At 42.6% G+C, this 22843-nt stretch overlaps 1 protein-coding gene across 7 annotated transcripts in view; it reads right to left on the bottom strand.

Annotated features, from left to right (window-relative positions):
- Nucleotides 1–22843, bottom strand: part of nedd4l (NEDD4 like E3 ubiquitin protein ligase) — a 423982-nt gene that overhangs the window by 332169 nt on the left and 68970 nt on the right. The window lies entirely within an intron of this gene.

Here is a 22843-nt window from a genome sequence, read left to right on the forward strand (position 1 = left end):
ACTCCATCTTATTCTGCTGTGCAAAATTTTAATGAGTTCTTCAGATGAGACAGTGACGGAAAGCATTAACCTCACATTTTTTCCCCCTACAAACATTGATGGGAAAGAAACTTAATATTTCCTTCACAAAATGCAGGAGGAACTCAACAAGTCAGGCAGCATCTATGTGAGGGATTAAACAGTCAATGTCTCCGGCTGTCCTTTACACCACCACCACCCCCCCCCCAAACCTCAGTCTCTTATCCTCACTTCTTTGACTGTTTATTCCCACCCATTTCCCAACCCTCCATAAAAGTTGACGATATTGTAAACCACTTTCAAAAGTGATCTAGATATTGGTCTATGATATCGAAAATGTATACCACTTTCCTGACCTTGGCAGTATTCTCACCTCAAAAACAGATATGGACTCAAACATCAACCACAGCCTGATTAGTGCTAGTGGAGCCTATGCAAGATTAAGGAAAAGAGTCGTTGAAGACCATGACCTACAAGTCAAAACAAAACTTGTGGTCTATACATTACTGTATAGAGCCGAATCGTGGACAACCAACACTAGGCACCTGAAAGCCCTGAAACATTATCACTAAAAATCCTTACAAAAGACTTTGAGGACCAGCTGGAAGGACAGACGCACTAACACCAGCGTACTGGAGGAGGCCAATATGAACAGCGAAACAGATCCTTTACTCCCAGTTGAAGGAAGGTCGGCAAGCACCTGTTGGGCAAAGGAAACGCTTCAAAGATAACATTAAAATCAGCCTGAAGGATTTCAACAATACTTCAAAAAACTGGGAAGACACTGGACTCAATAGATATACCTGGCAGAAATCTGTTCAAGAGGGAGCACAGTACATGATTGCTGTGCCACGGAGAACAAGTGGTGGCTGCAAAAGGAGAGACTGAACAATCAAAGGACCCAACCCCTAACCACTGCCATCTTGCCCACACTGCACCAGAATATGTGGATCCTGCATCGGCTTCTACAACCACCTGAGGACCCACCAATAGACAACCCATTATGAGAATATCTCACTCATCTCGCAGGATCACACTACTACTACTAATCCCCTCCATAGATGTTGCATGAATTGCTGACAAAACATTTATCAAAAATCAAATGAACTGCAGGTGCAGGAAATCTGAAATAAAAATAGAAAACTCTGGGGATACTCAGCAAATCAGGCATCATCCGTGAGGGAAGAACAATTCTGAAGAACAGCCTTGGCATTAAATGTCGACTGTTTATTCCCCTCCATGGATGCTGCCCGACTTGCTGAGTTCCTCCAGCACTTTGTGTGTGTCACACAAGATTTCTAGTATCTGCAGAATCTCTCATGGTTAAACATTTCCTTGAACAACAAATTTTGCTAATTTACCCAAACCTTGCATTCATTTTCCCTGAAACTGCAAGAACATATTGCTGGCCTGTTTAACAGCTTTCTGTTGTCACATCAGCTCAAAAAAAAATGTAGAACTAATATGCTTTGATTACCTTAGCACCATGCAGATTGAATCAAGAGCATTCATAGCTCACAGCTTCCACTAGCTATCTTTAACCTGCTCTGCTAATGAAACAAGCTTATGCCACAGAAAAAGTCTTCTGGTCAAATGTGAATAATGATGATGTGGTAGTAAAGTTAGATAAATATTGACAGCCATTTCATCTAAAAGCTACTAAATAATTAATCTTCAATTTTAATTACAGAAGCGTCAGTACAAGGTCAATCATCTAGACTCTGTAAGGCATCTGATCAACTTCCTGCATTCTCCGAGCTTATCTACAGTTTTGTTTTAGGGACAAAGGCAGCACAAATAGAGTTGTAAACTTTTGGAAAGGTTTCAAGCTGTGGAGAAAAATTAAAGATTAGCTTTATTTATCCCATGTACATTGAAACTTACAGTGAAATACATCATTTGTGTCAACAACCAACATTGTCCGAGGATGTGCTATGGGCCATGCTTCCAGTGCCAACATAGCATGCCCATAACTTCCTAATGACCCTAACCCAAGTGTCCTTCTGGAATGTGGGAAGAAATCAGACAGTCACAGGAGAGAACATACAAACACCTGAGAGGCAGCGGCAGGAATCGAACCCCTATTAGTGGAGTTGATTCCATGTCTATATGCAGCAAGAGCCCAGATGAAATGACCTAATGCAGAGTAACAATGTTGCTGATGGAAGCCAACTGCACAGGTTGAGTGACCTACACAAATTGAACTATCCCTTTCTCGGTGCCAATGTTAGCTTGACATCACCTGGGAATGGCATAAGGACAGCTTGTATCCCACTCTAATAAGACTACTGAAAGTTCCCTAGTGCGAGAAGATGGAATCTTGACCTAGATTCACAATTCAACGTCAGGATTAGACGTTATTTCACTGTATATTTCAATAAACATGTGACTTGTGTCACTTGCATTTACAACCATCAGAGCTTGAGAATGTGCTAGGGGCAGCCTGCAAGTGTCACCATGTTTCTGGCACCAACATGTCCACAATGTTCAGAACAATACTCAGCAAACATGCAAAAGCCAGACATAACAACATCCCACCACCCACACCTTCCTCCAGCACGTTGGGACAACCTCAACCTCTGGACCTGATGACCTCAGGTCTCCAATCCCAGGACAGACCACCTGTGGACCCTGACCTCCAGACATTGGCCCCAGACTCACAGATCTCAGTCCTCTGGCAGACGGACCTACTGAATAACCTCGAGGATCACAGGCCCTCATACACAGAGCCTGCTGACCATGATCCTTGAACTTGAGGATCATAATGCTTCATCTCCAGCAGATGCCCACTTGACTGCCGACTAGCTTTAAATGTCCACATCCAAAGGCCAATCTCATGCCTCTGGATGTCAGAGCTACCTTGCACCTTACTGTCTACCTGCTGTGCAGTTTCTCTGTAGTTGTTAACACCTTCCACACTGTTATTGTTTTACTACCTCAATGAACTCTGCAAGGAGTTGACCTGTATGACATTTTTTCCGCTGTAACGTGGTACATGTGATAATAATAAACCAATCTAATTAACCAATCACTAGAGAGCAACTTGCAGAAGAGGCATTTAAGTTCTGAAGGGTCTTTGAACTGAAGCATTAATGATATTTCTGCTGACCAACCTGCTGAAAATTTCCAGCACTTTATGATTTTTAAGTTAAAGGAAAAGTCCCAACAAGATAAAGGAGGAAAGAAAAAAGTAGAGCTAGAGGCTAAGGTATAGGTTTTATATTTTATTTAGAGATACAGCACGATAACAGGCCCTTCCGGCCCAACGAGCCTGTGCTGCCCAATTACACCCATGTGACCAATTAACCTACAGACCCATACCATAGAACCATAGAACACTACAGCACAGTACAGGCCCTTCAGCCCTCCATGTTGTGCCGACCCATATAATCCTTTAAAAAAAGTACTAAACCCACACTACCCCATAACCCTCCATTTATTTTCATCCATGTGCCTGTCCAAGAGGCTCTTAAATACCCCTAATGTTTTAGCCTCCACCACCATCCCTGGCAAGTCATTCCAGGCACTCACAACCCTCTGTGTAAAAAACTTACCCCTGATGTCTCCCCTAAACTTCCCTCCCTTAATTCTGTACATCTTTGAAATCCATGCAGTCACGAGGAGAACATACCAACTCCTTATGGAGTGTGGCAGAAATTGAATCCGGGAGGCCAGCACTGAGATGTTACACGCACCACTATGCTACCGTGCCACCCCAGTTTAATGAGTGAGTGCCACAGTTCAGGACTCTGGCAGCTTGAGATACTCATGCCAACAATGAACCAATAAACAGTGACCTATTTCTGTTCATCCACCTCTAGTGGCTTTCAGATGTGGGACATCTTCTGTAATACTCCAAATCTCTCCTCTGTTAAGGAAATCACTCAAATAAAGTCTAACTCTTAACGTTAGGATACAGAGCATAGAACATTGCAGCACTGTACAAGCCCTTCAGCCCACGATGTTGCACCAAACTCTGAACAACTCTGAGATCAATCTAACACTTCCCCCATGTATAGCCTTCTTTTTTTATCGTTTAAGAATATCTTAAATGCCCCTAACATATTGGCCTCTACCACCACCCCTGGTAATGCATTCCAGGCAGTCACCGCTCCGTGTAAAAAAAAAAATCCTCAGGAATTGCCCCTATACTTTTCTACAATTATCTTAAAATTATAGGCTCTGTGATTAGCTATTTCTGCTCTGAGAGAAAGTCTTTGGCCACCCACTCATTCTATGCATCTTATCATCTCTTACACCTCTATCAAATCACCTCCCATCTACCTTCATTTCCAAAGAGAAAAGGCCTAGCTCACTCAACCTTCCCTGATAAGACATGCTGTCTGGATTGGAAAGCAACCTGGTAAATCTCTTCTGCACCTTCTCTAATGTTTCTACATCCTTCCTATATTGAGGGACCAGGCCCGACACAATACTCCAAGTGTGGTATAACCAGGGTCTTATAGACCTGCAACGTTACCTCATGACTGTTGAACTCAGGTTCCTGACTAATAGAAGCCAATATACCATACGCCTTCTTAACTATGTCAACTTAAGCAAATAAGAGAAAATCTGCAGATGCTGGCAATCAGGCAAATGAATACAAAGGACAAACAAGAGAAAAGCCAAGCAACACACACAAAATGCTGAAGGAATTCAGCAGGCCAGGGGGCATCTATGGAAAAGAGAACAGTCGACATTTTGGGCCGAGACGTTGACTATACTCTTCCACAGATGCTGCCTGGCCTGCTGAGTTCCTCCAGCATTTTGAGTATCAACTTGCACGGCAACTTTGAGAGATCTATGGGCACTATCTAATTATTTTTGGTTTTAATAGGTCTCCAGTGATGTACTGTGGGGTCTACTGCTACATTAAAATGCCATATAAAATGAAGGTGTCCCTATTATGTCTTTCCTTAATTCAGAGGCCAGAGGAAGACAAATCTCTGACATAAAGGAACAAGCATGATGTGGTGATTAGCGTGACACTATTACTGCTTGTGGCTTTCTGGAGTTTGGAGTTCAATTCTGACGCTGTTCTGTAAGGTGTCTCTGTATGTCCTCCCCGTGAGTGTTTTCCAGGTCCTCCAGTTTCACCCCACAAACCAAGGGGGAACCAAGAGAGTGAATTGGTAATTATAAATTGTCCCATGAGTAAGTTAGGGTTAATCGATGTACTCCACAGTGTATTGTTAAAATAAAACATAAATAAAGCTATCAGGAAAGGAGAAACAAATGTCTTCATATTCCTGAGGGAAATGCACTCTGATAGTTAATTGAGATTCTGGTGCTCTAAAGAACAAATGCTCTTCAGTATACATTATTCACAGTGAATCAGCAGAAAACCTATACCCAGCTAACATTCTTTCAATGGACCCAATCTCCAAATAATACTGGCAGACCTAAAAAAAAATCTATTGTTGAATTTCTATTCTTAATGGGCTATTTTTTCAAACCACATAATTTTTGAATCCTTGCAGATGGCTCAGAAGTGGAGAGGGTGAGCAGATTCAACTTCCTGGGTGTCAAGATCTCTGAGGATCTAACCTGGTCCCAACATATCGATGCAGTTATAAAGAAGGCAAGACAGCAGCTATACTTTATTAGGAGTTGAGATTTGGCGTGTCAACAAATACACTCAAAAACTTCTATAGTTGTACCATGGAGAACATCCTGATAAGGCCGCATCACTGTCTGGTATGGAGGGACTACTGCACAGGACTGAAAGAAGCTGCAGAAGGTTGTACGTCTAGTCAGCTCCATCTTGAGTTCTAGCCTATAAAGTACCCAGGACCTCATTAGGGAGCAGTGTCTCAAAAAGGCAGCGTCCATTATTAAGGACACCAGCTCCTAGGGCATGCCTTTTTCTCACTGTTACCATCAGGTAGGAGGCACAGAAGCCTGAAGGCACACACTCAGGAACAGCTTCTTCCCCTCTGCCATCCAATTCTTAATATTGAAGCTTTGGACACTACCTCACCTTTTTTTGTAATATACAGGATTTCTGTTTTTACATTTTTAAAATCTATTCAATACACATAATTGATTTACTTGCTTATTTTATCTTATTAATTATTATTGTTTTTTCTCTTTCTGCTAGATTATGTAACTGCTGCTGCTAAGATAACAAATTTCAAGTCACATGCCAGTGATAATAAACCTGATTCTGATTCTAGAGCGACTCAACTTTAGATGTTTATTTTGTCTAAAGATAATTATGGAAAGTTCTTTGAAATTCAGTCTATTTTCTGGTTTAACCATTTAAATAACAATCACCAACAGAAAGAAATCATGGAACATCTTATACTTGGTGCAATACACCCGAAGAGAGAGAGAGCAAACCATTTAATTCCACTCAATTCCAGCCATCACTAATTACCACACCAATCCATACAACAACATGATCACCATTTTTGTCATTTTAGTTGTACCATGCCTACAGTCCAGTTGGGAAAGCAGATCAACCCTAACAACAGGGATATTTACCTGAAGTCGTCAGCCGGAGTACTCATTCAGAATCAGAATCAGGTCTATTATCTGAGAGAAAGCAGGATCTCCCAGTGGCCACACATTTTAATTCCATGTCCCATTCCCATTCTGATATGTCTATCTATGGCCTCCTCTACTGTCAAAATGAATCCAAACTCATGTTGGAGGAACACCACCTTATATACCGGCTAGGTAGCCTCCAACCTGATGGCATGAACATTGACTTCTCTAACTTCCGTTAATGCCCCTCCTCCCCTTCTTACCCCATCCCTGACATATGTAGTTGGTCGTTTGTTTTTTTTTCTCTCTGCCCATCACTCTGCTTGTTCACCATCTCCCTCTGGTGCTTCCCCTACCCTCCCCCTTTCTTTCCCCTGAGGCCTCCCGTCCCATAATCCTTTCCCTTCTCCAGCTCTGTATCACTTTCGCCAATCACCTTTCCAGCTCTTAGCTTCATCCCACCCCCTCCGGTCTTCTATCATTTCGCACTTCCCCCTCCCTCTCCTACTTTCAAATCTCTTACTATCTTTCCTTTCAGTTAGTCCTGACGAAGGGTCTTGGCCCGAAACGTCGACAGTGCTTCTCCTTATAGATGCTGCCTCGCCTGCTGTGTTCCACCAGCATTTTGTGTGTGCTATTATCACTGACATGTTCTGAAACTTGTTGTTTTGGGGCAGCATTACAGTGCAACACATAAAAAATACGATCAATTATAATAAGAAACATATTAAAAATGTAATCAAGTAAGCAGTTCAAAAAGAGAACAGAATCCACGAAGTAGTGTCACAAGGTTTTGCTGAAGGCACAACTACTATTGCCAGGATTTCAGATGATGAGAGTAGGCGTACGTGAGCAAAATAGATCAGCTGGATGAGTGGATGAGTGGTATTGTAGCAACATCCTTGCACTCAACATCAGTAAGACCAAAGAATTGACTGTGCACTTCAGAAAGGATAAGACCAGGGAACACACACCAGTCCTCACTGAGAAATCAGAAGTAGAAAGGGTGAGCAATTTCAAGTTCCAGGGTGTCAACATCTCTGAGGATCTATCTTAGGCCCAACATATCGATACAGCTACAAAACAAAAAGGTAAAACAGCAGCTATATTTCATTAGGAGTTTGAGGAGAATTGGTATGTCACCAAAGACTCTCAGATGTATCATGGAGAGCATCCTAACTGGCTGTATCATTGTCTGGAATGCAGGAGGGGGCCTCTACACAGGATTGAAATAAACTGCTCTGAGTTGTATGTACACTTAGTCAGCTTCATCATGGGCACTAGTCTCCCCAGCATCCAGAACATCTTCAAGGAGTGATGCCTCAAAAAGGCGGCATCCATTGTTAAGGACCCCCACCACCTAGATCAGGGGTCAGCAACCTTTACCACTGAAAGAGCCATTTGGACCCGTTTCCCACAGAAAAGAAAACACTGGGAGCCGCAAAACCCGTTTGACATTTAAAATGAAATAACACTGCATACAACGTTTTGTTTTGCCTTTATGCTATGTATAAACAAACTATAATGTGTTGCATTTATGAAATTGATGAACTCCTGCAGAGAAAACGAAATTACATTTCTGCATGCAACAAAAACATTTTGAACTCCGAAAAAAAGACGTTGGGTTGAAGGTTACTTTTAAGTAAAATACTCAACGTCTATTTGAGTCCTTCTTGTATTTATGAAAAACGCCAAACTTAAATTTACAGCCAGCAGCAAACCAAAAATAACGTCAGCCAGCTGTCAACCTGAAAAATAAAAGGACTATTTCACTGAACAATGAAAACATATGAATATACGTAAAATAATAGGCAATTAAAATATTTATCATACTTGGTCAGGTTGACTCACACCTGACAATGCAGTCGTATTCAGTAGGGATGGATCGATGCTTAGGGGAGTGACCGGGAAGGATAATGTGTTTTTTCCCTCTCTGAACTCACAGAAGCGTTTCCCAAACGATGTTTGCATTGCGATGATTGCAGAATGCAAATACTCCGAATTTATCATGTCGTGACCTTGTTTGAACTCTCTCAAATTGGGGAAGTGAGACAATGTGTCTTTCTGTAAATCTCTGGCAAGCACTGTCAACTTGCACTCGAATGCCAAAACATCCTCCAACATGTGCAGGTCTGTACGTCCTTACCCCTGAAGAGCTGTGTTCAGCGTGTTCAGGTGCGCAGTCATGTCTACCAGGAAGTGTAGCTTTTCCAGCCACTCTGGCTGTTCCAGCTCAGGAAAGGTGAGCCCTTTGCTGCCCAGGAAAGTTTTCACTTCTTCCAGACATGCGACAAAGCGTTTCAGCACCTCCCCTCTGGACAGCCAGCGATAAAACACGTTGTAGCGGTGTGCTACACGCAGTCAGTAAACTGCAGTCAAAGATAGCTTTATTCGAACTAAACAGCCTTGCTTTTAAGCCTCCCTCATCCCGCCACCCATGGGCGCGGATGCTGCAAAAGACACGTACTCACAAACCCCCGTAGGCTATCTCCCTTAGCCTGAACGCTGGCTAATTGTGAGCCGGTTCGGATGTGTCAGGAAATGGGTCGCCACAACGTCTTATTTAGATTGTACAAGATCACCATAATCTTCAAATTTAGAATTACATTTCAAAAACTAACAAACTAACATAAAATACATTTTAATTAAATACTGACCAATTATTTCCCAAAGCAACAGGGAGCCGCAGCACAGACGTAAAAGAGCCACATGTGGCTCCGGAGCCGCGGGTTGCCGACCCCCGACCTAGATCATGCTCTGTTCTCATTGCTACCATCAGGGAGCCTGAAGACACACACTCAACGATTCAGGAACAGCTTCTTCCTCTCCGCTATACAATTTCTCAATGGACATTGAACCGACGTACATTGCCTCATTTTCTTTTGTTCTCTTTACTTATCTAAGATATATATCACAAAACATGCCAGTGACATTAAACCTGATTCTGACTCAGACCTGGTCACCAGATTCAGTTGTTCAGATCATCAAAATGGGGAAGAAATGTGACCTCAGTGACTTTGACTATGGAATGAGTGTTGGTGCAGATGAAGTGGTTTGAGTGTTTCAGAAACTGCAGATCCTCTGGGTATTTCAAGAACAACAGTCTCTCATGTTTACAAAGAATGGGGAGAAAACATTTTAAAAATACACTAAGCGAGTGGCAGTTCTGAAGCCAAAATCTCTTTGTTAATGAGAGAGGTCACAGGAAAATGGCCAGACTGGTTCAAGCTATCGCCACAATAGGTCAACGGCAGACCCAATCTCAATGGCTTTCCACACGGCTTTAGACCACCTGGACAACACAAACACCCAGGTCAAGATGCTGTTCATCAACTATAGCTCAGCATTGAATACCATCATTCCCACAATCCTGATTGAGAAGTTGCAGAACCTGGGCCTCTGTACCTCCCTCTGCAATTGGACCCTTGACTTCCTAATCAGAAGACCAGAATCTGTGTGGATTGGTGATAACATATTCTCCTCATTGGCGATAACACTGGCGCACCTCAGGGGTATGTGCTTAGCCCACTGCTCTACTCTCTGTATATACATGACTGTGTGGCTAAGCATAGCACAAATTCCATCTATAAATTTGCTGACTATACAGCCATTGTTGGTAGAATCTCAGGTGGCGAGGAGAAGGTGTACAGGAGTGAGATATGCCAACTTGTGGAGTGGTTTGGAACCACTGTTCTAATACAATAAAAATGGAGAGTGAGAAAAACTCTGCCATCAGTGAGAGGCGCAATTTAATAGATGACACTACATAGTTTTCACTGCAACTTGGTATAATGCTTCAGGTACTGTAACTCTGTGCTTGTTACTTATGCAAATAGCTGTATTACAACCTCTGGGATGGCCACCACAGTGACAAAGCAGTTGTTTATTGTTCGTCTTTGCCCTTGAGGAGGTGGTATGCTGCCACCTTGAACTCCCACAGTTCTTCTGGTAAACTTACTCCCGCAGCATTGTGTAGGAAGTGCCTAAAAATATGCAGTACGACAAATTTTGATCCCAAACATTTGTCACGTTGTTTACTTCAAAACTGTTCACACAATCTCTTGCTCATTGTTTAACAGCTTTTATCATTCCTTTTCCTCTTTCCCAACCGTACAGGCCCACGACCTCCCCTCAGTTAATGGTAGGGGTCTATGGCATAAACAAGTTTGGAAACCGCTGCTCTATGGCGTGAAAATTAATCTCTCTAACCTCTGGTAATTTCTGTCCCCGCCCCCTCTATTTCTCCATTTTCCATTCTGGCTCCCCTCTTACCCCTTTACTTCTCACTTGCCCATCATGTCCTTCTGGTGCCCCTCCTCCTTCCCTTTCTCCCACGGTCCAGTCTCCTCTCCTATCCGATTGCTTCTTCTTCAGCAGTTTACCTTTTCTACCTATCACCTCACAGCTTCTTACTTTACCCCCTCTCTCCACTCACCCACCTTCCACCTTACCTGGTTTCAGCTATCCTCTCCCAGCTTGACCTCCTTCCCCACCCCCAACCTTCTTATTCTGGCCTCTGCCCCCTTCCTTCCAAGTCTTGATAAAGGGTCTTGGCCCAAAACTTCTCTATTGATGCTGCCTGACCTGCTGAGTTCCTCCACCATTCTGTGTCTTTCACAGGTCACTCTTAGTGCTTTCATCCCCATTCACCCCCCCCCCCCGCTTCTTGCTTTATTTCCCCTCACTTGTTTTCCTCATTTGTGTCAACTCCTTCTCTCATCCGGGATGGCATGGTAGCACAGTGTCTAGCGCAATGGCCTTACAGCAGCCATCAATCATGGATCAGGGTTCAATTCCTGCTGCTGTCTGTAAGGAGTTTGTACTTACTCTGTGTGGCTTCTGGCTGCTCTAGTATCCTCCCACATTCTAAAGATGTGCAGCTAGGGTTAGCGAGTTATGTGATGCCTGAAGGCTGTCCCCAACCAATCCTTGGACTGTGTTGGTCATTGATGTAAACGACACATATGTTTCCATGTACATCTGGCAAATAAAGCTAATTTCTTTTTTTAAATCCCTCTCTCAACTCCCATTTACAGTCAATCCTCTTTCTCTGCAGCAAGCTTACAAATTCAGCTTCTATTCACACATCATTTATTTTCACCATTTTCCAGACACTTTCTTGGCCTGGTTATGATTATACATTAGTCCAGGTTTGCGGCTAATGCACTCACCTTAAGGTGGGGTGGGGAAGAGAAAGAATTTGGTCCAGTTTAGAAATCTAGATAGACTCATGAATTGAAAGGGCAAACTTGGCAAAATATTTATAATTCAGATTCAGGCTTAATATCACCCGCATACGTGATGGAATTTGTACTCTTTATGATGCAGTAAAATGCGATACATGATAATAGTGGGAAATAGCCCATATATAGAACAACGGAACGAAGACCATCATCCTCGACCTCGAGGGATAGTCTCGACGGGAAAAACTGAATTGAAGTAAGTATATATTAAATGGATAAATTAAATAAGTAGTGCAAAAACAGCAATAAAAAAGTAGTGAGGTAGTGCTCATGGGCATTTCCTGAGCGATGTGGGTCCTTAACATTCTCTCCTTGAAGATGTCCTGGATGCCGGGGAGGCTGGTGGACCTGAAGGAGTTGACTGAGTTCACAACTCCCTGCAGCTTATTTCGATCTCTCCCCCACACCCCATGCGCACCCCTCCAATACCAGGTGGTGATGCAGCCAGTTAGAATGTTTTCCACCATATATCTGTAGAAGTTTATTTAACAAGTATGCATCAAAAGCATACAGTGAAGTGTGTTACTTGTGTAAATGACCAACACACCTAAGGATGGGCTGGAGGCAGACTGCAAGTGCTACCACATATTCTGACACCAACGCAGCATGCCTACAATGCTTGACAGTGCAACTAAGAACACAACGAGCAATGATACAGCACTGCAAAACAAGCCCTTTTAATCCCATCCACCCAGACAGTTTTCCAACTTCAGGACAGGCCTTCAGCCTCCATTGGGCTTTGACCTACAGACCACTGACAGACCTTTTTCAGTATCAACCTACAGGCTCAAACTACAGGCAGCCCAAAGGCCATCCCTCACACCTCAAAGTCGCACAAATTCCTGCCCACTGGCCTCTGATTGGAGCAGAAGCCTGAACTGCGTATGACCTACGTCACCCACCCACGTTGCTGGACCTCGAACGTGGAATGCCGACCAAAGACTTGACATCTAACTCCACCACATTCCTGGCCCTAAACCCTAATCTAATCTCTTACTTCCCCAAATACTAACCTAGCCTCTGACTCCCCCCTCTGTCTCCAAAACCCCAAGAACTTAGAAGACAAAAAAATCTAAATCATGATGTTGGCGGAGAACGTAGCGAGACACCACCTTGAAAACAATTAACCAAATGTTTAATAAATCAACTTTCAGATTAATCAGGTGTACATTTTTTTCACTTAGCTTATGAATTCTATACAAAATAGCATAATTAAAGTCCATGAGACATAAGACCACAAGACATAGGAGCGGGAATAGGATATTTTGCACATCGTGTCTCCTCTCTCATTTGACCATGGCCTATTTGTTTTATCTCTCAACCCTATTCTCCTGCCTTTTCCCATAATTTTTGAAGCTCTCACAAACAAAGAACTTAACAACCTACACTTTAAATATACCCAAAGTCTTGGCCTCCACAGCTTTCCGTGGCAATGAATTTCACAGATTCACCACTCTCTGGCTAAAGAAATTCCTCCTTCTCTCTTTTCTAAAGGGACATCCTCGTATTAAGACTGTAAGACCATAAGACATAGGAGCAGAATTGGGACATTCAGCCCTGTGAATCTGCTCCACCATTCCATCATGGTTAATTCGGGATCCCACTCAACCCTATACAACTGCCTTCTTACCATATCCTTTGATGCCCTGACCGATCAAAAAGCAATCAGCTTCTGCCTTAAATATACACAGACTGCAGTCAGTGGCTGAGTATTCCACAGATTCACAACACTCTAGCTAAAAAAAATTTCCTCTTTACCTCTGTCCAAAAGGGTCACCCCTCAATTTTGACACTCTGCCTTCTAGTTCTGGGTACCCCCACCATAGTAAACATTCTCCCCACATCCACCCAATCTAGTCCTTTCAACATTTGGTAGGTTTCACTGAGATGTTCCCCTTATTCTTCTAAACCCCAGCAAGTACAGGCTCAGAAACACCAAAACACTCCTTAGATGTTAACCCTTTCATTCCTGGGATAATTTTCATGACCTTTCTCAATCTGTTCTCCAATGCAACACAACCTTTCTTTGAAAGGAGTCCAAAACTGCTCACCATGCAAGTGCTGTCAGAACAATGCATAGGCTAATGAGACCTGTCGCCCTTTAGGCCCACCAGCTAAAATCTTTGCTTTCGAGCTGACATTAATTTATACACACTGACTGGGTTGTTTGCCAAGGACACAGATAAAGCTGTCAGTGCCCAATAAGCTACTGCTGCAAAGGTGTCCTAGATACTCAACTTCCTGCAGCTGAAATATCAGCAGAGAAAATATCAGCAGAGAAAATTATTTCCATATACATATAATTCCCCTATGAATAAGCTCTCTTGCACCTAAATAGTGTAAATTTGCAACACCCCCAGCACTCACCAACAAAAAAAACAGTCTTCTATGGATAATGAATTTTAAACAGCTGGTTGATACTGCACTCAAATACCTCTTTGATATCGAGCAGACAGATTCAATTTGCCTCCGTAATTCAACTCCTCTCTCCCTTTGATCCATGCCACAATAGGATCTGAATCAACACACACAAACCACTGGAGGAACTCAGCAGGTCAGGTAGCATCTATGGAAATGAATAAGCAGTCAAGGTTTTGGGCCGAGACCCTTCTTCGGGACTGATAGGATACAAACGCTTCATTCTAAGATGCAAGACTGGTATTGTCAAAATGATTGTAACTCCAGATCCATGTGACATAATAAAAACCTGCAATAAGCAAAGGTGAAGTGTGGGGTTCTGAATCTGAGGTTCACGGACTGTAGTTCACTTGGACTCTATCAGGTTTGTGATTTCATATTCTGTGTCTCCCCCATTCTTTTTAGTTGCTATTTGCGGGGGTGGGGGTGGTGTGTGTGTGTGTGTGTGTGTGTGTGTGTGTGTGTGTGTGTGTGTGTGTGTGTGTGTGTGTGTGTGTGTGTGTGTGTGTGTGTGTGTGTGTGTGTGAGTGTGTGTGTGTGTGTGTGTGTGTGTGTGGTGATGTTCCTGTTACAGCCTGCATGATTTGTTCAATTTTTGGTGTAAGGGGTTCAGGGTTTGGGGTTTAATGTTCTTGTTGCTACTTGCATGATTCATATCTTTTTACACGTGGGGGAGGGGGGATGTTTTTCTTTGAATGGCTTTCATGGTTTTCCTCGTCTTGTGGCTCTCTGGAAAAGACAAATCTCAGAGTTGTATACTGCATACATACTTTGATAATAAATGTACCTTGAACCTGGAAGAAAACAATAAATATAAAACAGTGCTGTAAAACACAATGTACACATAGACTGACAGTATGTACAATACAGATAGGGACAATAGGTTATGTGTAGGTGGTGGTGCTGGTGGGTTACTGGGGGGAGGTGTTGATGGGCCTGACGGTTTGGGCAAGGTAACTGTTTATGAATCTGCCGGTCCTGACGTGGATAGTATGTAGCCTCCTCCCTGATGTAAGTGGGAGGAACAGTCCATGCGAAGGGTGGCTGGAATCCTCACTGATGTTATTAACTGTTTTCTGGCACCTTTCTGTATGTATGACCCTAATGGTGGGTAGGCTGGTGCCACTGATCATCCACCAACTCCACTGTTGAAGTTTTGGTTGAATTGCTCTTTGCCTAGAACCTTCCCCTTGACCTTTCCACCATGGGTGACCCTACCAGGAGGTAAGCATCAGGTGGCTAAACTCCAGTCAGTGTCGTTCTTGGGGTCTTAGGAACTCACACGCATTTCCACCACGGCAAGGTGACGATCCTCGGAGAAGCCCCACTGTAGAGCCCTCCTGTCGGCTTCAGTGCAGTGTTTGTACCAGGCCATGCCACCATTTGTGCTATTTGTAATTGACTGCTTCAGTTGTCAGAGTCAGAAAACACTACACCACAGAAATAGGCCCTGTTGTATCATTAATCTGCCTAGTCCCATCGATCTGCTCTCGGACCATAGCCCTCCACACCCCTCCCACTCAGTAGCATTTTTCTGAAATGCTGAAAATGAACCTGCATCCACCACTTCCACTGGCAGCTCATTCCACACTCACACCAGCCTCGGAGAGAACAGGTTTCCCCTCATCCACCGACACTAACAGAATCAACAAACTCAGTCATAAGGCCACTGATGTTGTGGGGGTGGAACTGGACTCACTGACGGTGGTGTCTGAAAAGAGGATGCTGTCCAAGTTGCATGCCATCTTGGACAATGACTCCCATCCATTCCATAAGGTACTGGTTAGGCACAGGAGTACATTCAGCCAGAGACTCATTCCACCGAGATGTAACACTGAGCGTCATAGGAAGTCACTCCTGCCTGTGGCCATCAAACTTTACAACTCCTCCCTCAGAGTGTCAGACACCCTGAGCCAATAGGCTGGTCCTGGACTTATTTCCACTTGGCATAATTTATTTATTATTATTTAATTATTTATGGTTTTATATTGCTATATTTCTACACTATTCTTGATTGGTGCTGCTGTAACGAAACCCAATTTTCCTCGGGTTCAATAAAGTATGTCTGTCTGTCTTAAACTTTTCAACCTTAACCCATGACCTCTAGTTCTAGTCTCACCCAATCACAGTGGAGAAAGCCTGCTTGCATTTACCCTATCTATACCCCTCATAATTTTGTATACCTCTATCAAATAGATGCATCTTTGTAATTGCATTCCCGCTTTATTCATTTATGTGGCATTAAGCATTACGACAGAAAATGCCAGGAAATCTCAGCAGGTCAGATAGCTTCATTTGAAACAGAAAAAGATTTGAAGCATCAGCTCATTTTCTCTTTATGTCAAAACAATTTGCCCCACTGGGCTTTCCAGCATTTTCCATTTTGATTTCAGATTTCCACCATCTTGTGTCTTTTTTTAAAACTTTCAGGATAACATGATTTACAGGTGACATACAAGCACAAGAATATGTGGATCTTGGATCAGCCTCCAGAGCTACCCAAGGACCCACTAATAAACAACACCTTAGGACAGAGGTTCCCAACCTTTCTTTATGCAATAGTGCCCCCGCCATTAACCTTGGGGTCCATTGACCCCAGGTTGGCAACCCCTGCCTTTGGAGAACATTATATTTTACTGGAGTGATCACACAACAACGACAGGTGACATTGCACACCGTGAACAGATTTGTCCTCATAAATCATTCAACTCTTCCACACGATCATTTCCTCGTATCACAAAACTACAAACATCCTCAGTTACTTCTATTAGAATCAAGTTTGGACGAACCAGACTTTAGCCAATTTCTGCTACTTAATTTTTTTTTTAAAGAAGACTTTCTCCCAGGGTAGAAAAGGCCAATATGAACAGGGGTAATATTAAGGTAACTGGAGGAAAGTTTGGGGGGAGTTTTTTTTAAAAACAGAGAATGGTGAATGCCTCAAATGCACTTCTTGGAGTGGTGGTGAGACACTCAGACATTATTTAAAAGTTTCTTAAATGGGTATATGGATGCAGTGAGCAGTTTGGAGGCAAGTTTGGGTGGGGGGATGTCAGGGGTAGTATTTTTTAAAACACAGAGAGTGGTGGGAGCATGGCACCACCAGGAATGGTGGAAGAAGTAGACATATTCAAGGCATTTAAAAATACCCTTAGATAGACATATGAATGATAGAAAAAGGAGGGTTATGGAGGAGAGAAGGGTTAGATTGATCAAAGAGCAGGTTATAAATTCAGCACAACATTGTGGGCTGAAGGGCCCGCAGTGTTCTATGTAAACATAAAATGGGTGCAAGTATGATTTTCCTACCTTAACTTGTGCAATTACCACACTGTCTGAAAGATTTTGCTCAAAACAACATTTTTATTCATGAAACAGAATGCAACTCCTTCTGCCCAAAATATACATTTTACTTTTGCCAAAATCCATAAATGTACAGGCACTCATGTAAGGGCACAGACTTAGCATAGAGGAACGTCCACTTACAACAGAATGAGGAGAAATTTCTTTAGCGAGAAGGTAGTGAACCCATGAAATTCATTTCCACAGACGGCAGTGGAGGCCAAATCAATGAGTACATTTAAAGCAGAGGTTGAAAGGTTCTTGATCAGTAAGGTTTTAAAATGCTACGGGGTGAAAGCAGAATGGGCTGAGGGGGATAATAAATCTGCCATGATGGAATGGTGGAGCAGACCCAATGACCATTTGGTTTTATGGTCTGAAACAAATCCAAGATGTCACAATTTAAGGTCAAGTCTTCAAGACTTGACTTTATGTTTTAGAAACATAGGAAGTAAAGTGGAAAATGGCAGCACAGATTAAAATCAATTATTCAGACCATAAGAAAAAGGAGCAAATTAGACCATTCAGCCCATCATTCTGCTCTTCCATTCCATCATGACTGATTTATTACCTCTCTCAAAGTCACTCTCTTGCCTTCTCCCTGTAACCTTTGACTAATCAAGAACTCCATTAGCCTCCTTTAAAGATGACTTGACCTCAACAGGCTTCTGTGACAATGAATTCCACAGTTTTACCACTCACCCTCTGGCTAAAGAAACTCCTCCATGTCCCTTGTACTAAAAGGAAGTCCTTCTATTCTATGGCCCTAGACTCCCCCACTATAGAAAACAATCTCTCCGCATCCACTCTATCCAGGCTTTTCAATATTTGATAGAAGAATGAGGGGGAGGGGAGGTCTCATTGAAACGTAAAATCCATCAAATGTTCATGTGTTAACACTTTCATTGCTGGAATCGTTCTCATGAACCTCCTCTGGACCTTCCGCAAAGCCAGCACATCTTTTCTTAAACAAAGGGCCCAAAATTGCTCACAAATCTCCAAGTGCGGTCTAACCAAGGCCCTGTAAAGCCTCAGCTTTATTTAGAACCATAGAACATTACAGCACAGAAACAGGCCTTTTGGCCCTTCTTGGATGTGTCAAACCATTTTTCTGCCTAGTCCCACTGACCTTCACCTGGACCATACCCATCCATACACCTCTCATCCACATACCTGTCCAAGTTTTTCTTTTCTTAAATGTTAAAAGTGAGCCCGCATTTATCACTTCATCTGGCAGCTCATTCCACACTCCCACCACTCTTTGTGTGAAGAAGCCCCGCCTAATGTACCCTTTAAACTTTTCCCCCTTAACCCATGTCCTCTGGTTTTTTTTTCCCCTAACCTCAGTGGAAAAAGCCTGCTTGCATTCACTCTATCTATACCCATCATAATTTTATATACCTCTATCAAATCTCCCCTCATTCTTCTATGCTCCAGGGAATAAAGTCCTAACCTATTCAACCTTCCTCTATGTCAATTTCTCAAGTCCCAGAAACATCTTTGCAAACCTTCTCTGCACTCTTTCAACCTTATTAATATCCTTCCTATAATTTGGTGACCAAAACTGCACATAATACTCCAAATTCAGTCTCACCAATGCCTTATACAACCTCACCATAACGTTCCAACTCTTATACTCAATACTTTGATTTCTAAAGGCCGATGTACCAAAAGCTCTCTTTACAACCCTATTTACCTGTGATGCCACTTTTAGGGAATTTTGTATCTGTATTCTCAGATCCCTCTGTTCTAGTGCACTCCTCAGTGTCCTACCATTTACCTTGTATGTTCTACCTTGGTTTTTCCTTGCAAAGTGCAATACCTCACACTTGTCTGTATTAAACTTCATCTGCCATTTTTCAGCCCATTTTTCCAGCTGGTCCAAATCCCTCTGCAAGCTTTGAAAACCTTCCTTACTATCCACTACACCTCCAATCTTTGTATCATCAGCAAATTTGCTGATCCAATTTACCACATTTTCATCCAGCTCATTGATATAGATGACAAATAACAATGGACCCAGCACTGATCCCTGTGGCACACCACTAGTCACAGGCCTCCACTCAGAGTAGCAACCCTCCAATACCACTCTCTGACTTCTCCCATTGAGCCAATGTCTAATCCAATTTACTACCTCACCATGTATACCTAGCGACTGAATCTTCCTAACTAACCTCCCATGCAGGACCTTGTCAAAGGCCTTACTGAAGTCCATGTAGACAACATCCACTTTCCTTGTTACCTCCTTGAAAAACTCTAATAGATTTGTTAAACATGACTTACCATGCACAAAGCCGTGACGACTCTCCCTAACAACTCCCTGTCTATCTAAATACATGTAGATCCTATCTCTTAGTACTCCTTCCAATAATTTACCTACTACTGACGTCAAATTTACTGGCCTAAAATTTCCTGGATTATTTGTGAAGATTAGTTTAAATTCAGTGAGATTTGAGACCAAAATATTAAAACCTACAACGGGCACAAAAAAATTGGTGAACACCAAGTTAATGTTTCACAGAGAAATGGCAACTTTCTATAATTAGCATCAGTATGATTGGAATCCTTGGAATATCACACACAATGAGGCAACATAATCGAGAATGGTAACAATGTAACTTGCAATGACAAAAATACAGAAACCAAGTATAAAGGAATTCAAATCAGGTCAGACAATGTAAATGGTGAGTGAGTCACTCTAAAACTGATAGAGCAGCTTAAATGTTCTATTTGCTTTCCTTTACTTTTATTGTCACCAAACAATTGATACCAGAGCATACAATCATCAGAGCGGTATTTGATTCTGTGCTTCGCGCTCCCTTAAGTACAAGTTGATAGTAAATATAATAAAAATTTAAATTATAAATCATAAATAGAAAACAGAAAAGGGAAAGTAACGTAGTGTAAAAAAAACCGAGACAGGTCTGGATATTTGGAAGGTACAGCCCAGATCCAGGTCAGGATCCGTTCAGCAGTCTTATCAAAGTTGGAAAGAAGTCGTTCCCAAATCTAGCCGTACGAATCTTCAAGCTCCTGAACCTTCTCCCGAAGGGAAGAGGGACAAAAAGTGTGTTAGCTGGGTGGGTCATGTCCTTGATTATCCTGGCAGCACTGCTCCAACAGCGTGCGGTGTAAACTGAGTCCAATGATTTTGTATGCCCTTAACCAGGATGGGTGTACATGCCCAAATGGCATTCCTATGCAAGTTGGACATTCACAGTACTTCGTGTCATATCTGAATCCCACAACTGTTTTGAGTCAGGAAGGACCATGTCAAAGTGATAAACACTAATGATTCTGCAGATGCTGGAAATCCAGAGCAACACACCCTAAATGCTAGATTTCAGCAGGCCAGGCAGCAGATACAGATATGGATATACAGTTGACATTTCGGGCCAAGAACCCTCATCAGGACTGGAAAGGAAGGGGGAAGAAGCCAGCATAAAAAGGGGGGGGGGGGGGAAGGAGTACCAACTGGCAAGTGTTAGGTGAAATCACAAACCAGAGAAAATCTGCAGATGCCGGAAATCCAAGCAACACACACAAAATGCCGGAGGAACTCAGCAGGCCAGGCAGCATGTAAGGAAAAGAGTACAGTCAGTGTTTCGGGCTGAGACCCTTCATTTGATGGGGTGAGCTGAGAAGTGATAGAAGAGGTAAAAGGCTGAAGTAGGAGGAATCATTTTATTTAATTTAGAGATAGTGCGGAATAGGCTCTTCAGCCTCAACAAGCCACACTACCCAGCAACCCACTAATTTAACCCTAGCCTAACCACAGGACAATTTACAATGACCAACTAACCCACTACCTGGTACGTCTCTGGACTGTAGGAAGAAACTGGAGCATCGGGAAGAAACCATTGTGCTCATGGGAAGGAAAGTACAGACTTGCTTAGAGATGACACTGGAATTGAACTCTGAACTCCAGAATGCCTGATCTGTAATAAAGTCACACTAACTGCTGTGCTACCATGGCACCTAGATCAAAGTGGTAGTCATTATGTATGCAACAGGTATCTATGCATTTACATTCCATTTATTCTCTGCAATAAACAAGTTGAACACAGCATATAAATAGCTAAAAGTCTTTTTAAATACGTACTGCTGATGTCATTGATGCTACAACACAATGTTATACAACACAAACTTGAGTTGTAAATACTGTGATCAAGCAGGAAGAGATACCTTCAAATCTATTTATAGCTAACGTCATCTCAATCATTCAGCCAAATCTACATAATATCAAATACTTCTCGGCACCAAGATACCTTTGCTCACAAGCACTTGCACCAATCACACCATTTATAGTGTACAGCCCTATGATATCATTTGGTTTTGCATTAGAATCGTTATTCCCATTTCACCAACTATTGGATAAGATTTTTAAGAAAAAAAATGTACTTGCATTTGGAAAAGCCAAGACATATTAGTGACAGTCAGTATGTCTTACAAACTTGACTGAGTTTTTCGGCTGGTGATGAGGGCAGAGCAGTGCATGTTTTATACAATTTATTTTTTATTTAGATACAGCAGAACCAAACCACGCTGCCCAGCATCCCATCTATTTAATAACAGTCTAACCACAGGACTTGGGTGACAGGGTACAGATATGTCTCTACCAAAGCAGGTCTAAGGTGCTCCTTCCCTCTGCTAGCCTGCAGAACACCCTTGGGCGAGGTGTAGCATCTGCTTAGCCCCCACCCCCCCCAGGTGAAGCCATGGGAGCAGCTGGTGCATATCACAAGTCTTGTTTATACGGTCACTGACGCCAGGCAAACAATCTCTGAAGAGTATTGATAATGGCTGGGGTCACCCGACTTGTAAAGACACTGCCCAGAAGAAGGCGATGGCAAACCACTTCTGTAGAAAAAATTTTCCAAGAACAATCATAGTCACCGTGATCACCCACATCATACGACATGGCACACAACAAACGAGCGAATCACAGAACAGTTTACAATGACCAAATAACCCACTGAGCGGTACATCTTTGGACCGTGGGAGGAAACTGGAGCATCCAGAGGAAACCCACACACTCACAGAAGGAATGTACAAACTTGTTTACAGACAATTGAACTCTGATCTACAGAATGCTCTGAGCTGTAACAGCGTTGCCACTAACCGTTACACTACCATGGTGCTTAGGTCTAAGTAATGCTCGTTATCTACATAACAGATACCTGTGTATTTAGATTCAATTTATTCTACAGGCAACAAGTTGAACACAGTATACTTACAGCTAAATCCTACTTAAATACATAGTACTGATGTCATTGATGCTACCACACAATGTTATATATTTCAAACTAGAGAAGCGGGAAGAGAAACCTTCA

The sequence above is a fragment of the Hypanus sabinus genome, chromosome 14 (genome assembly GCF_030144855.1).
Source record: "Hypanus sabinus isolate sHypSab1 chromosome 14, sHypSab1.hap1, whole genome shotgun sequence".
Lineage (NCBI taxonomy): Eukaryota > Metazoa > Chordata > Chondrichthyes > Myliobatiformes > Dasyatidae > Hypanus > Hypanus sabinus.